We start from the raw sequence: 7,519 nt of genomic DNA, 5'->3' as shown, positions 1-7,519 counted from the left end.
CAGAGAGGAAAGAGCCCCTTCAGAGTTTTTCGTTTAACCAGCAGAGAATTGCATTGTCACAGCTGGAAGCTGAACAGCTGTTGACTCTGACATTTTTCTGTTCCCCTGAGTGAGAGTTCAAGGACCCTCTCTGTGCCATCAGGAGGACAGCCAGTAAAGGGATCAGAAACAACTTCCAGTGCAACTCAACTCCAAGGCCACCCTAGAAGACTGGAGAACAGATCTCAGAGCCACTGTCCCCCAAATGGTAGAGACGGTCTCCCTGTTGAGGAAAACCAGCCTCCATGAGAATCTACTTTCTGACTCATGGCTAGATCTCAAGGCTTATGTTACCTGAGGCACCCTTGATATTGGCCAGTCTCAGGAATTTGCTGTCCTTTTAGAATTTATCAATATATATCTCTTTTTTTTCACATATATAGGAAATTTCCTTTTCACTCAGAGTGCATTTCTGGGTGCTTCTTAGTGGATACTAAATAGCTAACTCCATTTTAATTTTATAGAAAGAAAAACAAACAAAAAGAATATTTCAGAATAGCTGCCACTGCAGCACTATTTATTGCATCCACTAGAGGACTCCTCTCAGAATAACTCAAAATCTCTCCCTTCTCATTCTCTATGGCCTCTGGCATTTGATGCTCAACTAACTCTTGAGTTGGGCCACTGGCTACATATCAGTGTTAGAATGAAAACATTCCCCCTACTTTAACACCTCCTGCTAGTTCAATAAAGCGATGTTTAAATAACCGAACTGGCTTCAATGAACTGTACTTGCCATTTTTTCCTGCTTCTTAGCTAGATAAAATGGAGATAATTAGGAAGTGGATGAGCAGGTTTAATGAAAGCCAGTTTCTTTTGGTATACTCCTGAAGCAGCAATCATCATCTGTTTGGCTTTTGAAGAGCAACAATTATAATCACTTAAACCCCCAAGGGGAACAAAAATAGAATTTACATTAGCATATAAAATATACAGCTGGATTGGGCAAGCCTACAAAATTCTGGGGAAATCATTCTAATCTGAATGCTATTCAAACTCACAAGTAAAATGAGTTCAAGAGTATTTTACATACTTCCTTCCTATAAAATAATACTTATAACAATGTTGAGAGGATTTTCCTAAAAATGAACACAGGGAAATAAAAAACTGTTGCCAGGAGAGAATCCCAGAGGGAATAAGCTAAACTGTATTGTCAAGATATCAGAGAGCAAAATGCATAATGATATTCACACAAAGTACTAATCACTCTGAAGTGAAGGTTTTTTACAGTAAAACTACACGTGTTTAGGAGTTTAAGAAACAAATTTTGTTCTGATCACTGGTATAACTTACTTATAAATAAGGAAAATTTCAGATTAATAGTACTTCCCTTCTCCTCCACTGCAGATGTGAAAGTAATACAAAGGAAAGTGAAATTGCTTAAGTTGATAATCTATTGTTATAAAACAGAACTCTGTTTCCTATTTTAAAATATTTTCATATCATTTCCTCTCAAACAATCTCTTTCTTACACCCCCCTTTCTAACTGTAGCCCAGATCACAGGCAACCTCCCTCATCATTTACATTATTTAATTATATCTGCTTTTGTGTGCCTTTCACAGTTTACAAGATACTTTTTTTTTTTTTTTGGTAGAGCATAGAAGAATGAAAATGGGGCCTTTGCTTTATCCATTATGCTACTAGCAACAAAACACTAACTAATATAATCAATATATTAAAGGCTTTCCCGGCTGTGCACATTTGTCAAAGGCAGTGTATCTGAGAAATTACACTAATGAATCTTGAACAACTCAGCATCCTACACAGAAAACTTGTTCTCTCTCATTATAAGTACATATCAATATGTAAAGACAAGAAAAATATATACTTCATCTTTCTATATATTATTTGAAGAGCCACTGTTACATTTCTTTAAAATGGAAAAAAAAAGTCAGTAAGCAAAATTCCACCGCCACTGAGAAGCCTTCCTGAACACCACACTAAAGCCAACCACAGGCATGTTAGCGATAGCTTCTTCTGTGCTCCTAAAAACACTTTTTACGTATCTCTGATACCAATTATCTCACTACGTTATAACCATCTGTTGACATCTCTATCTCTTACACAGAGTATGCATTACTTGACAGCACAGCCATCTTCTCCAGCCAAGTATTATCAGGTTCTAGCACTGTGCCTAACCCAGTAAGCATGTAATAATGTCTGCTGAGTGAAGTGTATCATTCACTGCATTCTAAGACATCAAAATGTGGTATTCATGGTAGGAATCAAACTTATATATTAAATATCATCTCTACAACAGTGTAAGATTTAATGATAAATTAAGCACTGAGAAATTAGAAATTCAAAAGTCTAGATTTTTGTAGCAATCTTAGCTCTAATTATCTTTAACAAAGGATCATGGTAGTATTTTAGATTTTGTTAAATATTTATAATGTTAATCAGCTCTTTAAACTACCTATCCCATAGTTAATTATTTTTACTGAAAACACTTGAAAAGCTGAGTTCTTAGTTCTTAATGGTAATGACCTCAGGTTTCATTAACTTTATAATCTCTATTTTTAAAAAATTAAAAGCATTAACACTGCCTTCTCAGGCTTTGTCAATGTCTGTCAAGTGAGGCGGTATCTAGCTTGTGTTACTCTGCCCTTTCTGTAATGCTCTGAGAGGCTTTGAAAATCTACAACATATAACTTTACTTTGAACACAAAATGTGATGATTTTATATTCAAAAGGATTTACAGGGATAATTGTGGTGCATAGCTTCAAGGATTCCAGGACCTATGCAGGAACTTCCTTAAGATCCTTTCTTTTTTTCTTACTTTTAACATAATTCACATTTTTCCTACCAGTTTTCCAAGTGAAATTATCATTTTGTACAGTTATGACAAAGCAATAATGGAGAGGTAGAAGAAAATAGACTCCAGAAGACCTATCCTAAAATACTCCTGGATTTGTAGTTAGTAATAGTTAATATTCTTATCATTAGATAAAATTATGTTTTGAGGAATTAATTATATCATAAATTTAAAGCTGAACAATAACTTCCCCTTTTAGCTTCATATTGCTATAACCATAACTTTTATATGTATAGTTACATATATTCATCATTTATATAGACAGATTTGTGCACTAATGAATTTGAATGGAAAGAAAAATTGTATAGATGGTTGTATGATTTTAGTACATAATCATGTAATATAAATTTCCACATCAAGGGATGAAACAGAAAATTATATGAACACTTTATTAGCTATTAAAAAAACGTGGCCTGAATTTTATTTAAAATTAGACCAGTAACTAAAATTAGTTTTGAGAGGGGTAAAAATTCAGGGGTTTTTCCAAGATCAAAGTGAAACAGAGTGGTTGAATGCTAGAATACTGTGGGGTTGAAATGCTCAAACCTCATAATTCTCCCCTTTATAACCTGGTTCTTAAAATTCCAAAATTATCTGACTTAAAAAAAATCTACTAGTACTCTCACAGTAATGAGGTTTAAACATGATTAATTTGGATGGTTTCACTTTATAAAAAATTGAAACTTATAAAATGGATGCATCAATTTTTTTAAGTCATTCACATAACAAGATCATTAATTCAAATACTCTTTTAACATGTGAGCACTCTGCTTTTTTTTTAAAAAAAGGCAATTTTTAAAGAAAGATTTACACAAAACAACTCAGGAGCCCATTTATTGCATATAGTGCAGATAGAGTTATTCTGAGTGCTTTCATTTCTTCTCAGGTGAAAAGTGAAATATTGAGCAGGTTTCTGTTGAATGTCAATGATGTCCTTAAACATATTTCATTGTTACTTAAAGAGGCTTGAATGAATTACCTTGATAAAATCTTACAATCTCTACTCCACATCTAAGCTAATAAACAAACCCAAGAATAGGCAATATTTATGTCCCAATCTCTCAGGTCCAAAGATTTTATAAATAACAAAGGTCAAACTTAGAGCATTTTGATGGGAAAGGATGTTTTCTCTGTATTTACTAGAGAGTCTATCATCTTTAATGTTTAAAAAGGAATCATATAGTAGGGCCCTACTTAAAACTTTTTATTTTCTGTATCACTTACATGTTTCTTTAGTTCACGAATGAGGGCAGTTTAAAAAATCCCCCTTAATCACTGTGATTAGAAGTTAATTGATTAAGTATATTAAACTCTAGCTTAGAAAATACATATTATTGTAAAAATATCAAATGATTTGCTACCTATAAAAATCATAAGATTTTATTACATTACCAAATGTAAGTGTAATCAAAATTTTAAAAGTCTTGAAAATGAAAAATTAAATCCCATTTTAGTCATTAAAATTTTTAAAATCACTCTGCTTATTTAAGTTCCTTTTTAAGGAAAATTGGGTACAGTTAGGTCTTCCTTTTATTTAGTAGGTATTTTTGCTATTTATTTTAAAATACTTTTGTCGCTATAACTGAGTTAATCTTTCTCTCCTTTTGTTTTTGGAATAGAATCGAGAATATAATAAATTCTCCATAATTAATGTCCCAAAAGAGAAATAACCAGACAAACCAGGCTAATTTATCCAAACCCAATTTGGGTACAGTTAAAAATATTTCAGAGAAACTTTTTTCTTCAAAAATGTTGTATTGCAAAAGTGCCAAGATTGACAGGCAATTCCTACCCTCAGAATTTGTGGCAAGTATGTGAGCTTTATGTGGAAGGCCTTTTAAAATCTTATCTTTCTATTATTTGATTGTTATTTTGTTTGACTTTGGATCCAACTTTTGAGTTAGATAGATTTTTGATTCACATCCTCACTTTATGGTTCATGAGCTGTCTTACTTTAGGTACTCAGTTTCTAAGTGAAATCAAAGCTACCACCTAAAGTGTTCTGAAGATTAGCTGAGATATTGCATATAAGGCACTTACATATATGATTAAATTCATGACTGAGTCATAGCAGGTAGACAACACATGTTAACTATTAAGAGTCATAGCAGGTAGACAACACATGTTAACTATTAAAAGTCAACTTCTTTGAGATTTTAGATTGTATATTTGACACAGGATACACACTACATTTAATACCAATTAGAAACAATAAATGAAGATTATTTTTGCATTTTTAAAATTATAATGTCACTTCAGCCATTCTTTTTTGCTTTTATGCTTGCAGGTACATTGCATCCCCTGGATATGGTATAAAGGCAAAACCTGCAATGTACCATTAGATAACCTGGCTGCCATTCACCGCCACTTCGTACATCTCACTTTTCTCCTTTATGCATGAATACTTTTTCACTTAAAGTAAGTCACTGTTATTGGAAGCAATGACTTTCTATGAGAGTATTGCTTAGTTGAAAACACTTAAGAATTTTGTGCTTATGAACATTATAGCTTTCTGCTATTTGTTAAACTTATTCTAATAAACTGAGTTTCAAGAAAAATATCAGAACATGAGCACTGTATTTCCAATGTGCCAATAACATAAATAGAACGTTTATAATTTTGGTATAAAAGCAATTATACTGAAGATAAAAATGTTCATATTTTGTAGAAAAAAATTGGTAATTGTACTTTTACATTTTAAATTTCCATGTTAAGAATATTTAGCAAACCTAAAATTGGCACAGAATTATGGTGAGGAAAGTATGAGGAATATATAGCATTAAATATATAGCATTAAAAAGTCTAAATATTTTAAAGGCAGTTAAACTACATGCACTATTAATTATTTAGAAGATAATTTTCAATTACCAAGCTTATTTTAAATAATAATTTTTAATGAATTACTTCAACTAAAACAGTATTTTCAGTGTTTAGGTAAAAATTAAGTAAATCTGATGGCTTGTTTGAGATTATGATTAAAATAACTCTGAATAAAATTGTTTTTTTCCACATGTCAAAGTAATTTAATTTTACATATATACAGGACATATATTTACTTATAAATATCTATACATCAGTAGTAGATAATGAATTCTTTGTTTAGCACTGTATATATATAGTTCAAGATGTTTATTTTAAAACCCCAGTTAGTGTTAGTATAGTTAAGAATTATAAAATTAAATCCTGTGATAGTTGAGTAATATGATGTAAAATTAATTATATAGTTAAGAACATTGCTAGCTGACTGCCTGTGGTCTAAGGATATTAGTGGGTAGAAAAAGCAAATTTCTCAGCTGAAATTCTTGCTAATACAAAGATATAAAATACTATAAACTCTTCTTTTTTCACAAATTTTACTGAATTGATTCCTCTTGTACCAACAAATTAGTAGTTTAACCATTTTGGTGTTTTAGCTCTCAAAAACTGTTTTAAGGATGGTTATTGCCAATAGCTAGACTAAAATCAATAGTGATGACTTTGGAAGCTGACTGCATAAGGTATCACTTTCCTGTGGTAGTTACTGTTGAACTACAGTAACTTCATGTAGAATAGGCAAAAAATAAGTCAGTTGTTAAAATAAGTTATTAAAATATATGCCCACTAAAATACATTAAGCTGTATTGCAATACAATCATTTTTTAAGTTATTTTCTGTGTTTTCTATGATCATGGGAAGTTTACAATTTAAAAGTATTTCAGAATACGGCTTGAGAAATGCAGGCACATGCAATTATATCTATACACATAAAAAAGATAATTAAGAATGGACTCAACAAAACAATTCCTTTCAGTGGCTATTTCTGTTTCCATCCCATCCTTCAAATGAGAAAACTTAGATGGCCTTGCCTCATCAGAAAATGGTCAGGTCCATTCCAATATAGGGCATCCCAGTTCTCTCCATGGCAACAGCCCTGGATAAGTTAAAAGGCAACTGAAAGTTTTTAAGACTACTAAACACTATTAATCCTTTTTTAAAAGTGCAGAATAGGCCAAACAATGTAGAATTCTCCAGAGCAAAGGCTGTCTTTTACCAAACTTGGAATTGTTTACATTGTCACAAATACTGTGTTGGATACCTATTCTTGGAAAATGAATGAGATAAAGGGGCAAAACACGGAAGTCCATCCCTGGAATATACCTCCTATTAAAGACAAAAGGGATTAGGAACGGATGCTGAAGAAGGACTCTTAAATGAATCTGTACACTTTAAAAAGTGGGATGAATGGGAAGAGGGAGGAGAGGAGAGGAAAGGGCAGTGGGAAGAAGGGTTAATAAGCAATTCCTTTCTCTAGTCTCAAATCTTTTAAGACCACAACTTTGCAAATGTATTATTTCATCATCATTTAGTATTTAAAATTTGTCTAAGAATAATGACTTCAAATGTTGCCACCTGAGGAAGTGTGAGGAAGAATGGTCTAACTGCAGGAGAGTACACAGAGATAGTTGTAGTGGCTGAGGATGACCCCATTGTTTCTTTTCTTCTTCAGGATTTTGATCAGGAATGACCCAGCTGATGTGCCGAGTTCAGGAAGTCAGAGCTACAAAGTTCTTTTGAAACCAGACAATAACCTAGTTCCCTTCGCCTTCCTTCCCTGCACCTCTCCCCTGCTGACTGCCAACTCTCACCCACTTTACCTATGACCATCCCAAGAGTATCAAACATA

The sequence above is a fragment of the Macaca mulatta genome, chromosome 15 (genome assembly GCF_049350105.2).
Source record: "Macaca mulatta isolate MMU2019108-1 chromosome 15, T2T-MMU8v2.0, whole genome shotgun sequence".
NCBI classification, from domain to species: Eukaryota; Metazoa; Chordata; class Mammalia; order Primates; family Cercopithecidae; genus Macaca; species Macaca mulatta.
Note: the sequence above shows the minus strand (reverse complement) of the source record.